Raw genomic sequence first — 23,827 nt, 5'->3', positions numbered from 1 at the left:
GAAAACACTCCGTTACTAAACATAGAATTGTCGATATAGCTAACTCACTCTCGGTGTGTTGGTAGTAATGATGAACGTGTATAAATTGTCTATGGTTGGTTAGTTGGTTCTCAGCTGGCTAGTAATCTTGCTTCCAATTTAGTGACGCTAACTAGCTAACAGCAAGCTGTCAATATTGAAATTACAATGTTAGGTGTGCTAAGCTAGCCAGTCTAATAGAGATCAATCCAATTAGTGGGGTGGTTAAATTGTGTATTGTTGTGTGTTTTGTTGTAGGTGGTACATAATCTGATTCCACCAGAATGTGTTTCCAACCCCTTGCTCAGCACAAGGTGAAGGTAAGTTGCCAAAAAGATTTCCAAGCGGACAGCTAAGATAGCTCAATTTACAGTATACATAAACATGAATTGGGTAGTGTTTGTATGGGTTTGTGTTATGGGGTTACAGCTGGTTAGATGTACAGTAGCCTGAGGACCACAGAGTACCTTCCAGACCATGTAATCAATTTAGTCTACCCCTTTTCTCTTTTTACCTTTTCTCTTTGTAAAACTCTGAAGTCCTTCCACAGGCCCTGCTGAAAAATACCCCAAAGAGGCGGCATTTTCTGGTACGCGAGCATGAGGTAGGGGACACACCTTGCGGTTATGGAGCACAACAAGATTGTGGGACAAAATCGAGCAAGGGACACTGAAAGGTATAAAATAAAGACTACACCAGTAATGACACAACCACCTCATTATTCTCTCTGCAGATTCCCAAAACACAATACAAAGACACGTCTACAAAAATCCCTGTCACGGATTCTGCCGAGGCTGCTCCTCCTCCTTGCTCGGGCAGGCTTCGGCGTTCGTCGTCCCCGGAGTACTAGCTACCACCGATCAATGTTTCGGTGTTTGTCTTGTTTTGTCTGGAGTAGTACACCTGTTGTCTATTATGTTTGATTGTTTAGCCTATAATTTCCCTTGTCTCACGTTTGCTATTTGTGTGTTATTGTTGTATGTCTAGTTGATGTTCGGCCTAGCTACTTCTCCATATTACGCATATGGTGTTTTCCCTCCAGTGTTGGAGACGTTTGTTTTGTGCGTTACATTCAGTAAATAATTATAAATAAATAAATAAATAAATGAAATAAAAATACATTCAGTAAAGTAGTCTACCTGATTCTCTGTGTCCTGCGTCTGACTTCACTCACCGCGTACACATCACCTTCTGACAATCTCCTCCAAGGGCTACTATTGACAAGAATGATCTGTCAAAGTCAATGGGCTGGGGGAGGGTTTACAGATATGTCTTTGAAATGTGGAAGGGGCTTTCGGTTGTGCTTAGAGACAGTAAATGAGAACGATTGAAAGGTGCCATTTCTCCTCAATCTCTCATACACAACAATACACGCTGTATCCTCAAAATGTGTCTGCCTTGATGGATTCACAGAATATATTTATATAAGCTGTACAGGGCTCTGTAGTATCAAATAGATGTTAGACATTCAAATATATGCAAAGAATGTTTATTTTTCCAAATCTAAAATGCAGGGGAGTGTACAATATTTAATGCTAACTAAAAAAAGGAACTGGGTATTCAACAAAATTTTTATATGTGACCGACCGGCTCGATTCGGTCTTATGTAGCAACATTTGAAATGTTTTTAGTTTTTTTAGATTGGATAAAAGTAGAGACTCAGAGCTAAAAAATGGTATATCATACACTACAGTTGAGGAACAATGGAAAAGTAGTTCTGCTTTACATCGTTCACACCGTTTTAAGCTTTAGCCCCACCCCTCTCTTTAAGGATTCACATGTGAGGCTATGTACTAAACAACCAAAGATTTCAAGACTAAAGGCTGGTTTATACTACGGGTGTGTTCGTCAATGTAATCTGGAGTGCCAGAGTGTGCTCTGGGCGTTCGTAAACTCAGAGCGTTGTCAGATTGTCCGTTCGTAAATTCAGAGCGTTTCGCTCTCGGAGCGCACACTTTAAGCTCGAGCGTTCTGACCTAACAACAGTAGTCAAGCACCCAAGGTAACTGGCTAACACTGGCTAGCTTGCTAGCTACTTCCAGACACAAATGAGAGAACAGCTCACTATGACCATTTTACTCGCCCTAGCAGACCTGGTTAGTCTGTTTTAATGTTATCCAGAGCGTTGGTGACTGCAACTGTGCTGCTGGCAACAATTTAATGACTCTTTTATTGCCAATGTTTGCTGACACAGGCCATATTCATGTGCTCTAGCACACTCAGACGACAGTGCTCTGTAATCGGATTAGACAGCCAGAGCGAATTTAACAGTCATGTCTATCGACAGTTGTCGCAGTGACATCATAAGTATTCTATTGAAATAGTTACTTGCGTAGTGGAGTCTTTTGTTTAGACATGTAGCTAGCTAGCTAAACAATGAACCATAATCCCAACTCATAACGTTACTACCCTGTATGAATCTGCAGGTAGCTAACCAACCAGGTTCAATGTTAGCTAGCTAACATTAGGCTATAACAAGGAATGCAAATTGCTCTGAGATGCGAATAATATTACTACACAGATCATACACGTAATGTTAGCTATCTAGCCAGCCAGCTAACGTTAGCTAGCTAGCTAACAGTACACATTAACATGAAATGAAAATGACTTTTTGACAAAATTAGAAACGTGTAATATCTGAAAATGTAGCTAGCTAGACTCTCTTACCCATATACAGTTGAAGTCGGAAGTTTACATACACTTAGGTTGGAGTCATTAAAACTTGTTTTTTCAACCACTCCACAAATTTCTTGTTAACAAACTATAGTTTTGGCAAGTCGGTTAGGACATCTACTTTGTGCATGACACAAGTAATTTTTCCAACAATTGTTTACAGACAGATTATTTCACTTATAATTCACTGTAACACAATTCCACTGGGTCAGAAGTTTACATACACTAAGTTGACTGTGCCTTTAAACAGCTTGGAAAATTCCAGAAAATGATGTCATGGCTTTAGAAGCTTCTGATAGGCTAATTGACATAATTTGAGACAATTGGAGGTGTACCTGTGGATGTATTTCAAGGCCTACCTTCAAACTCAGTGCCTCTTTGCTTGACAACATGGGAAAATCCAAAGAAATATGGCAACACCTCAGTCTGGTTCATCCTTGGGAGCAATTTCCAAACGCCTGAAGGTACCACGTTCATCTGTACAAACAATAGTATGCAAGTATAAACACCATGGGACCACGCAGCCGTCATACCGCTCAGGAAGGAGATGCGTTCTGTCTCCTAGAGATGAACGTACTTTGGTGCGAAAAGTGCAAATCAATCCCAGAACAACAGCAAAGGACCATGTGAAGATGCTGGAGGAAACAGGTACAAAAGTATCTATATCCACAGTAAAATGAGTCCTATATCGACATAACCTCAAAGGCCGCTCAACAAGGAAGAAGCCACTGCTCCAAAACCTACATACCTGACTCAGTTACACCAGCTCTGTCAGGAGGAATGGGCCAAAATTCACCCAACTTATTGTGGGAAGCTTGTGGAAGGCTACCCAAAAATGTTTGACCCAAGTTAAACAATTTGAAGGCAATGCTACAAATACTAATTGAGTGTATGTAAACATCTGACCCACTGGGAATGTGATGAAAGAAATAAAAGCTGAAATAAATCATTCTCTCTACTATTATTCTGACATTTCACGTTCTTAAAATAAAGTGGTGATCCAAACTAACCTTAGACAGGGAATTTTTATTAGGATTAAATGTCAGGAATTGTGAAAAACTGAGTTTAAATGTATTTGGCTAAGGTGTATGTAAACTTCCGACTTCAACTGTACTTAGATGGACGCTTCTCCCTCTCTGTCACGGATGCCATGGTTGCCCTTAGTTTGAAGATGTAATCCGGAGCCTTCTGTGTGTTCTCTTTTCAACTGCGTCTGCATATTTGCAATCAAACTCTAATTCCACTGATTTGAAAACAACACTTATGCTTGTGCAGTTCTACTATGTGATATCTTTCAAAAAAGCAGCGTTAGAAAGGATTACTTACACCTACTGACCAGCTCATATTATAGACAGAAGTGTTCTACATGGCAGACCAATCCGAATCTCTCTGCCCCTCATTATCTCAGCCAATCATGGCTAGCGGGAAGTTTGCTGTCTTTTTCCATGGCTAAACCAACTAGGCTCGTAACTTAACTATTTTATTCGTATTTACAGATGGCATACAAGTTTGTTATTAAGGCACATGAAAGTTCACATGTTCCAGAAGGCATTTCTGCCCAAAAACGCATTTTTATGCGACATATGCCTAGTTTCCTGAAACGAGTTACATATGGTTAAAGTAACTTACAAAGAAATACAGTATTAACAGTGTAGTACAGTTCAGTGTTTCTGAGTGTGTCTCAGGTGTAGTAAAGTGCAGAGAACTGTAGTTACAGATTGTTACAACAGATAATGTGATTTAACCAAAGATTGTTGGTATCTATTACTTGGAGTTACAGGATAGGTACTGTTTGGTGTAGCATAGAGAATTTTCGACCAACCTTAGCTTGGCGATGTTGTCCTCAACCTCGCGGATTCGTGGAAAATGTCAGTATCCAGTTTCAGTGGCCCGTTTGAATTTAGAAAATGCTCCGTTATTAAAATAAATAACATTTTGCTCCATGAAGTAATCCAACAGTGTATGCCATCATCTTATCTATTTCAAGTCTTCTCTCATTGATCAAGATAGGTGTCTGTCATCATGACATGCGTCACTTTGGGTGGACAGCAAGTGGAGGTGTTTATTTCTCATTCAAATGTGTCATAGTTGTGGAATTGAGACAGTCAATGGAAAAAACACTCCAATGTTCTTCAGTAAGGAGTATCAGCAGTATCAGACTGATGGATAGCACTGGGGAGGAGATGGTTCTGGGAAGTGAAAATTGGACCAAGGGTGATGGATATTACTTCAGCAGGATTCTGTTACTACAGCAATATGACATGCACTGCTCTTATCTTTTTGGAAGTCAACAGTCCCCGTTGGACTTGTTTAAGTCATTAATATTAAACATTTCCTCCAAAAAATCTATCAAGTTGGTATGACAATTAACACAGGGCCCTACAGAGAGGCCAGACGGCCAACGCATACACGTTATGTACATTTTTGCTCTCTTTCTCAGTCACACATTTAGTGTTTTCAGCCAGGCAACCTCCTCATCCTCTGTAGACTGAGCGCAGAGTGGTAGGTCCAAAGTTTGTCACTACGAGCATATTACATAGTTCTTTTTTTATTTAACCCTAATGTTACCAGGTAAGTTCTCATGTTCTCATTTGCTGCAATGACATGGGGAATTTCTGATTGATGGAAAATGAGCTATATTATGACTTGGTATTCAACAAAGAGACCACTAATTATTCTCTGGCAAGTGCAGCTATACACTTAATATATAGCATGTCTTTATTGTAATGTGGTTCAACAGTTTAGGGGGACATGACCAGCTGGAAACAGGTATTGTGAAAAAACCCTGGCAAATTCTCATACCAGCGACCTTTTGAAGCCTGAGCCTCAGCTTTAGCGGAGAGTGTTTGACAAGGTATTGGGTTTCACAAAGGGCTGGGAACTAGTGGAGGATGACGTAAAAGAGGACCCCAGAGCCAGACCAGCCACACAGCCTATCAATCTAGAACCTTCTTCAAAGGACACTGAACGTGCTACACACGGAATTGCTTTATTGCTTTCCTTATTTGCCAAACTCAAAGGGCATTGTGCTTTAAAACAAAGAGGACCCTTCCTTGAAAATTGATAGCTGTTATGAATTTTAGAGGCAGAAAATGTAATAAATACATCTCAGATGGCAGTTTTTACATGTTGAGAGGGACGGGATGTCCACTTATCCTACAGTGCATTTGGAAAGTATTCAGAGCTCTTGACCTTTTCCACATTTTGTTACGTTATAGCCTTACTCTAAAATGGATGAAAATATTTTTTTCCTCATTAATCTACACACAATACCCCATAATGACAATGTGAAAACAGGTTTTTAGAATTTTCTGCAAATTAAAAATACATAAAAAACAAAAATACCTTATTTACATAAGTATTCAGACCTTTGGCTATGACACTCGAAATTGAGCTCAGTTGCATAATGTTTCAATTGATCATCCTTGAGATGTTTCTGCAACTTGATTAGAGTCCACCTGTGGTAAATTCAATTGATTGGACATGATTTGGAAAGGCACACACCTGTCTATATAAGGTCCCACAGTTGACAGTGCATGTCAGAGCAAAAACCAAGCCATGAGGTCGAAGGAATTATCCGTAGAGCTCCAAGACAGGATTGTGTCGAGGCACAGATATGGGGAAGGGTACCAAAACATTTCTGCAGCATTGAAGGTCCCCAAGAACACAGTGGCCTCCATCATTCTTAAATGGAAGAAGTTTGGAACCATCACGACTCTTCCTAGAGCTGGCCACCCGGCCAAACTGTGCAATCGGGGGAGAAGGTCCTTGGTCAGGGAGGTGGCCAAGAACCCAATGGTCACTCTGACAGAGCTCCAGAGTTCCTCTGTGGAGAAGGACAACAATCTCTGCAGCACTCCACCAATCAGGCCAAGTGGCAAGACGGAAGCCACTCCTCAGTAAAAGGCACATGACAGCCCGCTTGGAGTTTGCCAAAAGACACCTAAAGTACTCTCAGACCATGTGAAACAAGATTTTCTAGTCTGATGAATCCAAGATTGAACTCTTTGGCCTGAATTCCAAGCATCACGTATGGAGGAAACCTGGCACCATCCCTATGGTGAAGCATGGTGGTGGCAGCAGCTAATGGGGATCCATAATAGATACAAATACAAATGTGATGCGGAAAGTGCCACACCAAAACTGCTTTATTCCTTTCCTATTTCATCAACGTAAAGGGCATTGTGCCTTAAAAGAATACCCCTTCTTTCAATATCAACCTGTTCTTATAAATATCCTACCTCTCAGGTTGCAGATATCACGTGCTGGACGGAGGGGACGTCCACTTATTCTGTCTCTGATGGAATACATCATGCTATCAAATCAAATCAAATGTTATTGGTCACATACACGTTTTTAGAAGATGTTATTGCGGGTGTAGTGAAATGCTTGTGTTTCTAGCTCCGACAGTGCAGTAATATCTAACAAGTAATATCTAACAATTTCACAACATATACACACAAATCTAAGTAAATCTAAGTAAATGGAATTAAGAATATATAAATAAATATATGGATGAGCGATGTCAGAGCGGCATAGACTAAGATACAGTAGAATAGTATAGAATACAGTATATACATATGAGATGAGTAATGCAAGATATGTAAACATTATTAAAGTGACTAATGTTCCATTTCTTAAAGTGGCCAGTGATTTCTAATCTATGTATATAGGCAGCAGCCTCTAATGTGCTAGTAAAGGCTATTTAACAGTCTGATGGCCTTGAGATAGAAGCTGTTTTTCAGTCTCTCGGTCCCAGCTTTGATGCACCTGAACTGACCTCGCCTTCTGGATGATAGCGGGTGAACAGGCAGTGGCTCGGGTGGTTGATGTCCTTGATTATCTTTTTGGCCTTCCTGTGACATCGGGTGCTGTAGGTGTCCTGGAGGGCTGATAGATTGTCCTCGGTGATGCGTTGGGCAGACCGCATCACCCTCTGGAGAGCCCTGCTGTTGCAGGCAGTGCAGTTGCCGTACCAGGCGGTGATACAGCCCGACAGGATGCTCTCAATTGTGCATCTGTAAAAGTTTGTGAGGGTTTTAGGTGCCAAGCCAAATTTCTTCAGCCTCCTGAGGTTTAAGAGGCGCTGTTGTGCCTTCTTCACCACATTGTCTGTGTGGGTGGACCATTTCAGTTTGTAAGTGATGTGTACGCAGAGGAATTTGAAGGTTTCCACCTTCTCCACTGTGGTCCCGTCGATGTGGATAGGGGGGTGTTCTCTCTGCTGTTTCCTGAAGTCCACGAAGTGTGAGGGGTATCTGCTGCAGTGGGGAGTAATTGTTCTACTCCCATATGTAAACCACTATATCAGCAGGGAGGCTGTGCTGGTCCCAGACCAACGAGGCTTTATAAACTAATTTACAATGAATTTACTGAATTGAGTTTCCACCTAGCCCGACTGGCCCGGGACGGGAAGCTGAAGAAGTGTTGGAGGTAGCTTTGTGCTATAGCTGCTACCTGCCAGAGAGATCAACCGACCGCGCTTCATAAAACACTATACCACTTTAGAAACAGCAGGGCCTGCCTTCGTGTCATTACTATTATAACTGTCTTCAGCAAAGTCCTGTGAAAAAATTAAAAAGTCAGCCCTGGTGACGTATTCTGGTGACACATATTGAAATTAAATGTTTTAACTTAATAATCTTCATCTCTTTTTTTGGCCACATTAACCAGGTTTCCATCCAACCTTTTTAGGCGATTAGGGTAACGTACATGTCAGATAAAACATTTCATGACAGGCCTGATGGAAACAGGACATTTGTCGGTAAACTTTCCAAATGTCAACAAAACATAAAACGGTAGACAAGGTGCAATTATTTTGGGCAGTCAGTAAAATTTAGTGGAAACGCATATATGCAGAAATATTGATATAGTAACCATCATATCGAAGTAAACTTGATGTCACGCGATGATGTGTTGTATGGTCCTCCCACTACGACTCAGGAAAGCATGCAGTTTATTAGGCTACAGATGAAATAATTTATAATGAGTTTCACAGGGTGGTGAAAGTGCACGGTGATGAGCTTGATGCTCGTTTCCAATAAATATCGAGGGTCTTATTCTGATGACATGACGATTGATGCTTGGCTGCCGTTTGACAAAAAAATAAACATCATTTTTTTCATAATGTAGGTAGGCTATACCCACACTGTATCAGCGAGCTGTTGGCTAGGGTGCATGTGCCAAGACCAGAGTGGGCACATTCACTATATAACGCAACATTTTTTGTGACAAAACCATCAGTAGAGTTGAAAATGCAATGGAGGAAACCCATTTCAATTGTATTTTCCATTCGGTACATGGGAATTTAACCACAAAAGTAATTTTAATGTCCATTACGTCATCACACACAGCCTTTTATCCACAACAAGTCAATTTAATGGAAATGGTGGGAAAATGAACATATTGTTTTTATGCGGATTTTAGAATATTCGCATGAAAATCTGTCATCAATTGCATGGAAACCTAGCCACTGAGTCCACACGTTATCTCAGAATCCATTATGGACCTCTCCACTGTATTAGACAATTTGTTACACAGTGTGACAGATAAGAGCACCAAATTTAGATATTTTAATTTAGCAATTGAACATTCTCCTATCATGAGGTTACACTGCTATGTAGACATCTTACATAACGTCATTCTAACATTTAGATATTGTATGTTTACATGTCCTTTGCATTGACTCTGTGCAGGACACATTCTTTTCATACTGCAGATAACACTGCATATCCCACAATCTTACCACATTTGTGATGAAAATAACATTGGACTGATCAATGTGGTGTCATGTGTGCCATGAGTTCTGAGTGTCAAATAGTACACAGAGTTGATAAAACTAACATTGAACTGAAGGTTGGCTATAGCTCATGCTGATCAATATTCTTTGAGTGTCACAGGGTACACAGTGTTACTCAGTGAGTACACACAGTTTTTATTTCACTGTCCCATCACTCACCCTGCAGGCATTTCTCTCTACATGTACATAGACAAGAGGGGCCTTGCCATGCAGCGTATTCCCACACAAACTTGGTCCTCCACATACAGATTGGCTGTTTGCTCGGCAATCGCTGTTCTGACCTCAAATGGAACAACCTTACACGTGGGACAAGCCGTTACATTATATCTTCAAGTCAGTGTTCACTTTACTTTAAAAGGTTCCGGAGCCTATCCAAAACACATACATTTGCAGCGAGCCGCCCTTTGCACCGCGCCTAATAAATAACCCACATACCCAAGAAGCTCTAATGCACTGTGACATGTTATGGATCCAACGTTCTTTCACCTTAGAGAACAGAGAGATGAATCCAAGTACAGTCTGTACCACGTTGACCACATATGACACAAGACACAGGGAACATACACTATACAGTGTATACAAAAGTATGTGGACACCCCTTCAAATTAGTGGATTTGGCTATTTCAGCCACACCTGTTGCTGACAGGTGTATAAAATCGAGCGCAAAGCCATGCAATCTCCATAGCCAAACATTGGCAGTAGAATAACCTTACTGAAGAGCTCAGTGACTTTCAAGGTGGCACCTTTCCAACAAGTTAGTTTGTCAAATTTCTGCCCTGCATGAGCAGCCACGGTCAACTGTAAGTGCTGTTATTGTGAAGTGGAAACGTCTAGGAGCAACAACGGCTAAGCCGCGAAGTGGTAGGCCACACAAGCTCACAGAACAGGACCGCCGAGTGCTGAAGCGAGCAGCTTGTAAAATTAGTCTGTCCTCAGTTGCAACACTCACTACCGAGTTCCAAACTGCCTCTGGAAGTAACATCAGCACAAGAACTGTTAGTCGGGAGCTTCATGAAATGGGTTTCCATGGCCGAGTAGCCACACACAACCCTAAGATCACCATGTGCAATGCCAAGCGTCGGCTGGAGTGATGTAAAGCTCGCCTCCATTGGACTATGGAGCAGTGGAAACGCTTTCTCTGGCAGGCCGACGGAAAAATCTGGTTTTGGTTGATGCCAGGAGAACGCTACCTGACCCAATGCATAGTGCCAACTGTAAAGTTTGGTGGAGGAGGAATAATTGTCGGGGGCTGTTTTTCATGGTTCGGTGTAGGCCCCTTTGTTCCAGTGAAGGGAAATCTTAACGCTACAGCATACAATAACATTCCAGACAATTCTGTTTGGGGAAGGCCCTTTCCTGTTTCAGCATGACAGTGCCCCCGTGCACAAAGCGAGGTCCTTACAGAAATGGTTTGTCCAGAACGGTGTGGAAGAACTTGACTGGCCTGCACAGTGCCCTGACGTCAACCCCATCGAACACCTTTGGGATGAATTGGAATGCAGACTGCAAGCCAGGCCTAATCGCCCAACATCAGTGCCTGACCTCACTAATGTTTTAAAGAAAAATTATATACAGTACCATTCAAAAGTCTGGACACACCTACTCATTCAAGGGTTATTCTTTAGTTTTACTATTTTCTACATTGCAGAATAGTAGTGAAGACATCAAAACTATGAAATAACACATATGGAATCATGTAGTAACCAAAAAAGTGTTAAACAAATCTATATATATTTTATATTTGAGATTCTTCAAATTGCCACCCTTTGCCTTGATGACAGCTTTGCACCCTCTTGGCATTCTCTCAACCAGCTTCACCTGGAATGCTTTTCCATCGGTCTTGAAGGAGTTTCCACATATGCTGAGCACTTATTGGCTGCTTTTCCTTCACTCTGCCGTCCAACTCATACCAAACCATCTCAATTGGGTTGAGGTCGGGGGATTGTGGAGGCCAGGTCATCTGATGCAGCACTCCATCACTCTCCTTCTTGGTAAAATAGCCCTTACACAGCCTGGAGGTGTGTTGGGTCATTGTCCTGTTGAAAAACAAATGATAGTCCCACTAAGCCCAAACCAGATGGGATGGCGTATTTCGCTGCAGAATGGTGTTGTAGCCATAATGGTTAAGTGTGCCTTGAATTCTAAATAAATCACAGACAGTGTTACCAGCAAATCACCCCGACACCATAACACCTCCTCCTCCATGTTTTACGGTGGGAACTACACATGCGAAGATCAACCGTTCACCCACACCGCGTCTCACAAAGACACTTCCACCGGCCTAATGTCCATTGCTCGTGTTTCTTAGCCCAAGCAGGTCTCTTCTTCTTATTGCTGTCCTTTAGTAGTGGTTTCTTTGCAGCAATTCAACCATGAAGGCCTGATTCACACAGTCCCCTCTGAACAGTTGATGTTGAGATGTGTCTGTGACTTGAACTCTGTGAAGCATTTATTTGGGCTGCAATTTCTGAGGCTGGTAACTCTAATGAACTTATCCTCTGCAGCAGATGTAACTCTGGGTCTTCCATTCCTGTGGCGGTCCTCATGAGAGCCAATTTCATCATAGCGCTTGATGAGTTTTGCGACTGCACTTGAAGAAACGTTCAAAGTTCTTGAAATGTTCCGTATTGACTGACCTTCATGTCTTAAAGTAATGATGGACTGTCGTTTCTCTTTGTTTATTTGAGCTGTTCTTGCCATAATATGGACTTGGTCTTTTACCAAATAGGGCTATCTTCTGTATACCCCCCTACCTTATCACAACACAACTGATTGGCTCAAATGCATTAAGAAGGAAAGAAATTCCACAAATTAACTTTTAAGAAGGCATACCTGTTAATTGAAATGCATTCTAGGTGACTACCTCATGAAGCTGGTTGAGAGAATGCCAAGAGTGTGCAAAGCTGTCATCAAGGCAAAGGGTGGCTATTTGAAGAATCTTAAATATAAAATATATTTTGATTTGTTTAACAATGATTCCATATGTGTTATTTCATAGTTTTGAAAACCCCTTGAATGAGTAGGTGTGTGCAAACGTTTGACTGGTAGTGTACATTTGTAAAACATTTATGAAAAATAAAACCCTAATATACATATATCTTGATTAGATAAGTATTCAACCCCTGGTTGTATTATATTTATTTTAATTAACCTTTATTTGACTAGGCAAGTCAGTTAAGAACAAATTCTTATTTACAATGACGGCCTACCAAAAGGCAAAAGGCCTCCTGCGGTGACGGGGGCCGGGATTAAAAATAAATAAAATATTGGACAAAACACACATCACGACAAGAGAGATACCTCAGCACTACATAAAGAGAGACCTAAGACAACCACCTAGCATGGTAGCACCACAACATGATAACAACATGGTAGCATCTGGTTAAGTCTCTAAGAGTTATCCACACCTGGATTGTGCAACATTTGCCCATTATTATTTTCAAAATTCTTCAAGTTCTGTCAAATTAGTTGTTGATCATTGCTAGACAACCATTTTCAGGTATTGCTATAGATTTTCAAGCAGATTAAAGTCAAAACTGTAACTCAGTCACACAGGAACATTCACTGTATTTTTGTTAAGCAACTCCATTGTAGACTTGGCCTTGTGTTATAGGTTATTGTCCTGCTGAAAGGTGAATTCATCTCCCAGTGTCTGGTGTAAAGCAGAGAGAACCAGGTTTTCCTCTAGGATTTTGCCTATGCTTAGCTCCATTCTGTTTCTTTTTCATCCTGAAAAAATCCCCAGTCTTTAACGATTACAAGCATACCCATGTTCCACAAAAAAAGTGATTTGCTTTGTCACATTTTTGCAGTATTACTTTAGTGCCTTGTTGCAAACATGATGCATGTTTTGGAATATTTTTATTTTGTACAAGCTTCCTTCTTTTCACTCTGTCAATTAGATTAATATTGTGGAGTAACAGCAATGTTGTTGATCCATCCTCATTTTCTTCTATCACAGCTATTAAACTCTGTAACTGTTTTAAAGTCATCATTGGCCTCATGGTGAAATTCCTGAGCGGATTCCTTCCTTTCCGGCAACTGAGTTGAGCGTGAAAAACACAGCAGCTTTGCAGTTCTTGACACACTCAAATCGGTGCGCCTGGCACCTACTACCATACCCCGTTCAAAGGCACTTAAATATTTTGTTTTTCCCAGTCTTTCCCAACCCTGGTCCTCGAGTACCCCCAACAGTACACATTTTTATTGTAACCCTGGACAAGCATACCTGATTCAACTTGTCAACTAATCATCAAGCCCTCAATGAGCTGAATGACGTGTGTTTGTCCAGGGTTACAACAAAAATGTGTACTGTTGGGGTTACTCGAGGACCAGGGTTGGGAAACACTGGTCTTGCCCATTCACCCCCTGAATGGCACACATACACAATCCATGTCTCAATTGTCTCAAGGCTTAAGAATCCTTCTTTAACCGGTCTCCTCCCCTTCAACTACACTGATTGAAATGGATTTAACAAGTGATATCAACAAGTGATCATACCTTTCACCAGGATTCACCTGGTCAGTCTATGTGATGGAAAGTTCCTAATGTTTTGTACACTCAGTGTATAGCCAAGTTGTCATTACTCATTGTGTATTTATTATTACTTTTATTATTACGTGTTATTACTTTTCTATTATTTCTATATTTTCTCCCTCTCTGCATTGTTGGGAAGGGCCCGCAAATTAGTCTACACCTGTCACGATCGTTTAAAGACTCGTGGAACCAAGGCGCAGCGTGATAAGCGTACATCTTTATTAAATACTTAACACGAACAAAAACAACAAACAAACGATACGTGAAGTCCTAGGTTACACAAAAACAAACCTTAACGGAACAAGATCCCACACCGACTAGTGCCAAACAGGGTGCCTAAGTATGGTCCCCAATCAGAGACAATGAGCTACAGCTGCCTCTGATTGGGAACCACCCTGGCCAACATAGATCTAAACGATCTAGAACAAAACATAGAAAACTAAACATAGAACCTACACACCCTGGCTCAACATTTAAGAGTCCCCAGAGCCAGGGTGTGACAGTACCCCCCAAAGGCGCGGACTGCGACCGCGCCACACAAACACAACAGGGTAGGGGCCGGTTGGGCATTCCGCCTCGGAGGCGGATCCGGCTCCGGGCGTGACCACCACTTTCTCTCCACCTCCCCGTTGCGCCCCTGGTCTGGTCTGGCACCGCTGACTGGAGCAGGACCCGACGACGGTGGATCAAACATTACAGGCTCCGGACTGGAGCCGCTGGCCGGAGCTGGACTGGACAACGGTGGAGCGGATTGCTCTGGCTCAGGAGTGGATCCGCTGACTGGAGTTGGACCGGACCCCGGTGGAGCAGATTGCTCTGGCTCCGGAGTGGAGCAGCTGACCGGTGCCGGACCAGGCACCGGTGGAACAGGCACTGGACTGGACACACGCACCACTGGCTTGGTGCGGGGAGCAGGAACGGGCCGGACCGGGCTGACGACGCGCACCACTGGCTTGGTGCGGGGAGCAGGAATGGGCCGGACCGGGCTGACGACGCGCACCACTGGCTTGGTGCGGGGAGCAGGAATGGGCCGGACCGGGCTGACGACGCGCACCACTGGCTTGGTGCGGGGAGCAGGAACGGGCCGGACCGGGCTGACGACGCGCACCACTGGCTTGGTGCGGGGAGCAGGAACGGGCCGGACCGGGCTGATGACGCGCACCACTGGCTTGGTGCGGGGAGCAGGAACAGGCCGGACCGGGCTGGCGACGCGCACCACTGGCTTGGTGCGAGGGGCTGGAACAGGCCGGACCGGGCTGGCGACGCGCACCACTGGCTTGGTGCGAGGGACAGGAACAGGCCGGACCGGGCTGGCGACGCGCACCACTGGCTTGGCGCGAGGGACAGGAACAGGCCGGACCGGGCTGGCGAAGCGCACCACTGCCTTGGCACGAGGGACAGGAACAGGCCGGACCGGGCTGGCGACGCGCACCACTGGCTTGGCGCGAGGGACAGGAACAATAAAACATTATTGGGGCTGTCTCTCGGGCTTCCTCCTCGGCCGGTACCCTCTGCGTTGCCGCTGCTCCTCTCTATAGCGCGCCTCCACAGTCTCCTCCCAAGGACGGCGATCCATACCGGCCTGAATCTCTTCCCAAGTCCAGGATCACTTCCCGTCCAGGATCTCCTCCCAGGTCCAGGCTTTCTGTTCCTGGACACGCTGCTTGGTCCTCTTTTGGTGGGATCTTCTGTCACGATCTTTTAAAGACTCGTGGAACCAAGGCGCAGCGTGATAAGCGTACATCTTTATTAAATACTTAACACGAACAAAAACAACAAACAAACGATACGTGAAGTCCTAGGTTACACAAAAACAAACCTTAACGGAATAAGATCCCACACCGACTAGTGCCAAACAGGCTGCCTAAGTATGGTCCCCAATCAGAGACAATGAGCTACAGCTGCCTCTGATTGGGAACCACCCTGGCCAACATAGATCTAAATGATCTAGAACAAAACATAGAAAACTAAACATAGAACCTACATACCCTGGCTCAACATTTAAGAGTCCCCAGAGCCAGGGCGTGACAACACCTGTTGTTTACAAAGCATGTGACAAATACAATTTGATTTGATTTGAGAATATCCTAGCTCTGTATATGAAATTAAGGACATGCGTATCTGGAGCATGTCTACTCCTTATATTTAATAAAATGTCATAAATCTGGAATTATACAGATAAAGATATCCCCTTATATTGACCCTTTTCGCCCAGTGATAACTGATTGATGTTAAATAGATTGAACTATCATATTCAGCTCACTCTTGTTATGACTCAGAGGACCGGTACTGCTGAGGAGAATGATGTAGTGAGAGCATTGATTCACATCAACACACAGCACACACTATTGGAGCGGTTGGTTGTGATTGTGAAATTGGTTGAGAAAACACACATGGGCGATGTAAAAACGTGGAACCGTCACAACAGGAAAGCTTGAGTAACAGTTGGGTTACTGTGGTGGTGGGATGTTGAGAACAGTTTAGAGCATACACATACTGTTTGTAATTTGATTGTATGACACTAAAAACCTGAGTTGTTTGGGAGTTATTCTAGGTTGTTGCTACTCATGGCATGTTTGAATGTGGACAGCACACAAGGTTTTACTGTTAACCTATAAAGCGTTACATGGGCTTGCTCCTACCTATCTTTCCGAGTTGGTCCTGCCGTACATACCAATACGTACGCTACGGTCACAAGACGCAGGCCTCCTAATTGTCCCTAGAATTTCTAAGCAAACAGCGGGAGGCAGGGCTTTCTCCTATAGATCTCCATTTTTATGGAACAGTCTGCCTACCCATGTGAGAGACGCAGACTCGGTCTCAACCTTTAAGTCTTTACTGAAGACTTATCTCTTCAGTAGGTCATATGATTGAGTGTAGTCTGGCCCAGGAGTGTGAAGGTGAACGGAAAGGCTGGAGCAACGAACAGCCCTTGCTGTCTCTGCCGGGCCGGTTCCCCTCTCCACTGGGGTTCTCTGCCTCTAACCCTGTTGCAGGGGCTGAGTCACTGGCTTGCTGGTGCTCTTTCATGCCGTCCCTGGGAGGGGTGCGTCACTTGAGTGGGTTGAGTTACTGACGTGATCTTCCTGTCTGGGTTGGCGCCCCCCTTGGTTTGTGCTGTGGTGGAGACCTCTGTGGGCTATACTCGGCCTTGTCTCAGGATTGTAAGTTGGTGGTTGGGGATATCCCTCTAGTGGTGCGGGGCTGTGCTTTGGCGGAGTGGGTGGGGTTATATCCTTCCTGTTTGGCCCTGTCCGGGGTTTCTTCGGATGGGGCCACAGTGTCTCCGGACCGCTCCTGTCTCAGCCTCCAGTATTTATGCTGCAGTAGTTTATGTGTCGGGGGCTGGGGTTAGTTGGTTATACCTGGAGTACTTCTCCTGTCTTATCCAGTGTCCTGTGTGAATTTAAGTATGCTCTCTCTAATTCTCTCGTTCTCTCTTTCTCTCTGAGAACCTGAGCCCTAGGACCATACGTCAGGACTACCGGGCATGATGACACCTTGCTGTCCCCAGTCCGCCTGGCCTTGCTGCTATTCCAGTTTAAACTGTTCTGCCTGCGGTTATGGAACCCCTACCTGTCCCAGACCTGCTGTTTTAAACTCTAATGATCGGCTATGAAAAGCCAACTGAGATTTATTCCTGATTATTATTTGACCATGCTTGTCACTTATGAACATTTTTGAACATCTTGGCATGGTTCTGTTATAACCTCCACCCGGCACAGCCAGAAGAGGACTGGCCACCCCTCATAGCCTGGTTCCTCTCTAGGTTTCTTCCTAGGTTTTGCCTTTCTAGGGAGTTTTTCCTAGCCACCGTGCTTCTACACCTGCATTACTAGCTGTTTGGGGTTTTAGGCTGGGTTTCTGTACAGCACTTCGAGATATTAGCTGATGTAAGAAGGGCTATATAAAATAAAATTGATTGATTGATTGATATATTAATGATTATAATCCAAAGATTATGAGTATTTGACCTGTTCCCTATTTTATGAACTCAACACGGAGAACGGACAAGGGGCGATGCCACATTGGCTGTATCTAGTCCAAGGGGATGAGGAGGAGACAATACTTTGTCATGTGTATGATCCTATGACTGATTTGTCTATTTCATTCTTTTCATATCATATCTTATCAGCTGGGAGTGAGAGAGGAGATCAAGAGGTCCATACGGTGCAGAGACTATCCCTTGTTAATGGATGGACCTACAGGGTGTTTGCAGCAGTGTAAAGGTAATCAAACAGAACACCAGAAATGAACGGTAATAACATACTGTATAGTTATATCTATAATTCCAATACTGTAGAAACAGGTAGGTGGAGTAGGTTACACAATGTGTGGAGTAGGCCTACAAAACTAATCCACAAAAATATACAAAGGCTGAAGGTGCACGCATTTATCATCAACAACGACAAAGGAAGGTGATTAGAATTGGGGAGAAAAAGCTCCAGATGTGAAAATATTTCACAAAACATCATCAAAGGCTCTGCGTATGGACCAGATCGAGGAGGATTTAAATTCTGATTGAAATTATAATAAATACCACACTTTTTCCTCTCTTTGATATGGTTGCTATGCATGTTCTTGGGAACACTTAGTCATTTAGCAGATGCCCCATTCTATACACTGTTTGTATTATGCATGAAAATGATTAATAACATGCACTGTGTGATAAAGCAAACAATGTGATCCAAAGATAACAAAATGTGTTTGATTGGACAGGAAGCTCTCTGACAGGAACTAAATGGAGGTGGTAAACCTATGAAACAGACACTAGAACTGTGTCAAAGATACTGGAGGCCAAAGAATGTTACAAAACATGTTTGCTGGAAGCAATTATATAAAACAGTGTATATAAGAAAAGGTGTTGCTGAATATAAACATATGTTAGGCTAGCTATACGGACACTTAACCACAGTATTGTGCTCCTACAAGCAGGACAATTATACAAAGCAGTTGTCACGAGTTACAAAGCCAGAACCCAGAAGCAGACCAGGACAAGGTAAGTTGAAACGAAGGTGAGTGTTTATTTACAAATTCAAGGGTGATGCTGAATAATCCAGGGAACAGAGCGGGCGGCGTTGATTAGTTGTTGGGGGTGCAGTGGTTGATCCAATCATGGCTTGGCAGCCGCCGACCACCAGGCAGAGGTTGGATGAAGGTTCCGGACGAGTGACTGCAGATGGAACAAAACGGAGGTAAGTAAACAACAAACCAACAAGGTGCAAAACAACAAAACTAACGCTAGACGCTCTAAGACTGATACTCTGGTAAACCTACTGTTCATGGCTAACGATCCGGCAGGGAATGGATGTTAGGCCAGAGCCTAAGAAGGGTGATGATCAGGACCAGGTGTGCAGATTGCTGATGGGATGCAGGTGCGGAAATCAAGAGAGCTCCCCGGAGCGTTCCAGAACCCTCGGGAAACTGGAGATCCCGAGCAGAAAAACTAGCCCACAGACAGGACCCGACTCAGACTGCCGGGATCGTTACAGTACCCCCCTCCGACGAACGCCACCGGGCGGACTCCCCGGAGCGCCAGGATGGAGGCGGTAGAAGTCACGGATGAGGTCAGCATCTAGGATCTGTCGCCGCGGAATCCAACTCCTCTCTTCAGGACCATACCCCTCCCAGTCCACGAGATACTGGAAACCCCGGCCCCGCCGTCTGGAATCCATAATGCGTCGCACCGTGTAGGCAGGACCACCTCCGATCATCCGAGGAGGAGGAGGAGGAGGCGGAGGAGGCAACAGAGGACTGAGGAAAACAGGCTTGAGGCAGGAGACATGAAAGGTGGGATGGACTCTGAGCGTCCTCGGGAGTTTGAGTCGAACTGCCACCGGATTGATCACCTTCTCCACCACAAACGGACCAATGAACTTCGGTAACAACTTCCTAGACTCAGTCCGTAAAGGAAGATCCCGTGTGGCCAACCAGACCCTATCTCCGATGGTGTAGGTGGGAGCGGGGATCCGGCGACGATTCGCCTGGAGCTGATACCGGTCCGAAACTCTAAGGAGTGCCTTTCTGGCCCGATGCCAGGTCCGGTGGCAACGCGAATATGGGCCTGAACAGAAGGCACTGAGAGCTCCCTCTCCTGAGAAGGGAACAAGGGAGGTTGGTAGCCATACAGGCACTGGAAGGGAGACATCCCAGTGGCAGATGTAGGGGAGAGTATTGTGGGCATACTCAACCCAAGGCAACTGAGAGACCCAGGAGGTGGGGTTGGAAGAGGCCAGGCAGCGTAGCGTGGATTCCATCTTCTGGTTGGCTCTCTCCGCCTGACCATTAGATTGGGGGTGAAAACCAGATGTGAGACTGACTGTAGCTCCAATGGCCAAACAGAAGGACTTCCAGACAGCAGAGGTAAACTGAGGGCCACGGTCGGAAACGATATCACTGGGCAACCCGTGGACCCTGAAAACCTCCCTAACCAGGATCTCGGACGTCTCCGAGGCAGAGGGAAGCTTGGCAATTGGCACAAAGTGGGCGAACTTGCTGAATCTGTCCACGATAGTCAGAACGACCGTGTTCCCCTCAGAAGCGGGCAACCCAGTGACAAAGTCCAGGGCCAGATGCGACCATGGTCGCCGGGGAATAGGAAGGGGGTGAAGTAGTCCAGAGCTGGGCCGATTGGTACCCTTATTCTGCGCACACACTGGACAGGCAGCAACATAACCCCCGAGTATCCTCGGCCATGGCAGGCCACCAAAAACGTCTGCGAAGAAACGCCATAGTCCGAGCCACGCCAGGGTGACAAGCCATCTTGCTGGCGTGGGACCATTTGAGGACCGCAGGGACGAACCGACTCAGGCACAAACAACCGACCGGGTGGACCGTTACGGGACCGGGCTGCGTCCGAAGAGCCGCCATCACCTCCTCCTCAATCTTCCACCTAACAGCTCCCACGACGCAGTTCCGGGGGAGAATTGTCTCGGTCTTGGACCCACTCTCCTCCGTCTTGGAGAACATCCGAGACAAGGCGTCCGCCTTGCCGTTCTTAGATCCAGGTCGGAACGTCAGGGAAAAAATTGAATCGTCCGAAAAACAACGACCACCTGGCCTGACGGGAGTTGAGACGTCTAGCCGATTGCACGTAAGCAAGATTCTTGTGGTCAGTCCAGACAATAAACGGTTGCTCCGCCCCCTCCAACCAGTGGCGCCACTCCTCCAAGGCAAGTTTCACCGCGAGAAGCTCCCGGTTACCCACATCGTAATTCCTCTCCGCAGGCGAAAGGCGACGAGAGTAGTAGGCGCAGGGATGGAGTTTACTGTCCGTGGAGCATCGCTGCGACAGGATGGCGCCAACTCCCACATCAGACGCGTCCACTTCAACGACGAACTGACGGGCCGTGTCCGGTTGAGAGAGAATCGGTGCGTTGGTGAATCGCCTCTTCAAATCCAGAAACGCTCGATCCGCCTCCGGATTCCACTTGAAGCTCCTGATACTGGAAGTCAAGGCAGTTAACGGAGCGGCCACACGGCTGTAATCCCGGATGAATCTGCGGTAGAAATTCGCAAACCCCAAAAATCTCTGGAGCTGCAATCTCGTACCGGGCTGGGCCCATTCCAGAACCGCTCTAACCTTCTCCTGGTCCATCCTAATCTCTCCCCTGGAGATGATGTACCCGAGAAAGGATGTCGTGTGGGCGTGAAACTCGCACTTCTCGGCCTTCACGAACAGGCGATTCTCCAACAATCGCTGCAGAACCTGCCGGACATGCTGGACATGGTCGGAAGGTTCCTTCGAGAAGATCAGAATGTCATCCAGGTAAACAAACACAAAGAGACTGATCATATCTCTCAGGACGTCGTTCACCATACTCTGGAATACCGCTGGAGCATTGGTCAGTCCAAACGGCATCACCTGATACTCGAAGTGACCCATCGGTGTATTGAAACCCGTCAACCACTCGTCTCCCTCTCTGATCCGGACCATGTGATACGCATTGCGTAGGTCTAGCTTGGTGAACACCGTAGCACCCTGTAAGGAGTCGAAGGCAGAACTCATCAAGGGCAGGGGATACTTGTTCTTGACCGTGATGTCATTCAACCCCCCGATAATCAATACACGGTCGAAGAGAGCCATCCTTCTTACCCACAAAGAAGAATCCTGCCCCCAGGGGTGATGACGAGGGACGAACGAGACCAGCAGCTAGGGACTCCTTGATGTAGGTCTCCAAAGCCTCACGTTCAGGGCGGGAGATACTGTATAACCCTCCCCTTGGGGTAGACAGCTCCAGGGAACAGGTTGATGGCACAATCATATGGTCGGTGGGGAGGGAGTGACAGAGCCTTCTGCTTACTGAACACTTCCCCCAAATCGTGATATGTCTCGGGAACCAGGGACAAATCTGGGGGTTTAGCCTCAATCACCTGACTGGGAACCGAATGGGGACAGGCAGTCTTGAGACAGTTAGCATGACAATCAAGGCTCCAACTCGTTACCTTGCCCGTCACCCAATCGAACGTGGGATTGTGTTCCTTCAGCCAGGGGTATCCAAGGACCAGAGGAACATGGGAAGACGGCAGAATGAAGAATGAAATCATCTCCGAATGATTCCCCGACAACAGCATCTTAACCCGGTTCAGTCCTCATCGTGATACGTGCCAGACTACTGCCGTTCAGAGTGGTCGCTTCAATGGCTTCCGGCAATTGCTCCTTGGAAAGCCCCAGCTGTTCCACCAACTCGGCATCAAGAAAGCTTCCATCGGCACCTGAATCGATAAAAGCGTTAATCGCTAAGCTCTGATTCCTGTTCACAAGGGTAGCCGGGAAACGGGGTCTGACAGAGGTACTGAGAGGTTGAAACTGGCTCGCTAAAAGTCCTCCCAACTTTAGCGAGCCGGGCAGTTTGACGACCGCCGGGAACAAGTGGAGATGTAATGTCCCGAGCTACCACAGTAGAGGCAGCAGTTGGTCTTACGTCTATGTTGACGCTCCTCCTTGGTTAACCCGTGCCGCCCCACTTGCATGGGTTCAGAATCGGGAGAGAGGACCTCTCCACTAATCCTTTGTGGTGGAGAATGATCGACGTGTTCTGGTCCACCACCCGACCCGACTGGGAACTGAGAAGCTGATCGATTGGACGGCCCCCATTGCTTCTCCCTCCTTCGCTCTCGGACTCGATTATCCACCCGAATAGACAAGGCTACCAAGCTGTCCAGGTCACTAGGCTCCGGATAGGAGATCAACTCATCCTTGAGCTGCTCCGACAGACCCTGGTAAAAGGCCGCTTGCAGAGACTCCTCATTCCACCCACTCTCCACAGCCAACGTCTTGAACTCGATCACGAAGTCGGCCACGCTGCGAGTTCCTTGGTGAAGCGAAAACAGGCGCCTAGCTGCGTCCCTCCCTCGGACGGAATGGTCGAAGAGCTTCCTCATCTCGGCCGTGAACCCCTGGTATGAAGCCATGCAGGGGTCTTGTCGTTCCCAAACGGCTGAAGCCCACTCCAGCGCTCGACCACGCAGCAACTCAATCACAAAGGCTATCCTAGCCTTGTCTGTGGCATAAGAGTAGGGCTGTAGATCGAACACTAACCCACACTGCATAAGGAAAGAACGGCATCTCCCCAGCTCCCCCTCATATTTATCCGGCGTCGGAACCTTGGGCTCACGGAAGGACACAGCTCCAGACGCGGCAGGCAAGATGGGTGAAACCGGTAGTGGATCCTCCACCGGAAACTTGCGCTGGTCCTGGACCTCCGTCAGACCGGTAGAAAGGTTCCGAACTGCCAACGCGATCTCCTGTAGCTCCGTGCTATGATGGCCCAACATCTTCTCCTGATGGGTAATGGCATG

The sequence above is a fragment of the Coregonus clupeaformis genome, chromosome 13 (assembly GCF_020615455.1).
Source record: "Coregonus clupeaformis isolate EN_2021a chromosome 13, ASM2061545v1, whole genome shotgun sequence".
Lineage (NCBI taxonomy): Eukaryota > Metazoa > Chordata > Actinopteri > Salmoniformes > Salmonidae > Coregonus > Coregonus clupeaformis.
This window is presented reverse-complemented; position numbering follows the sequence as displayed.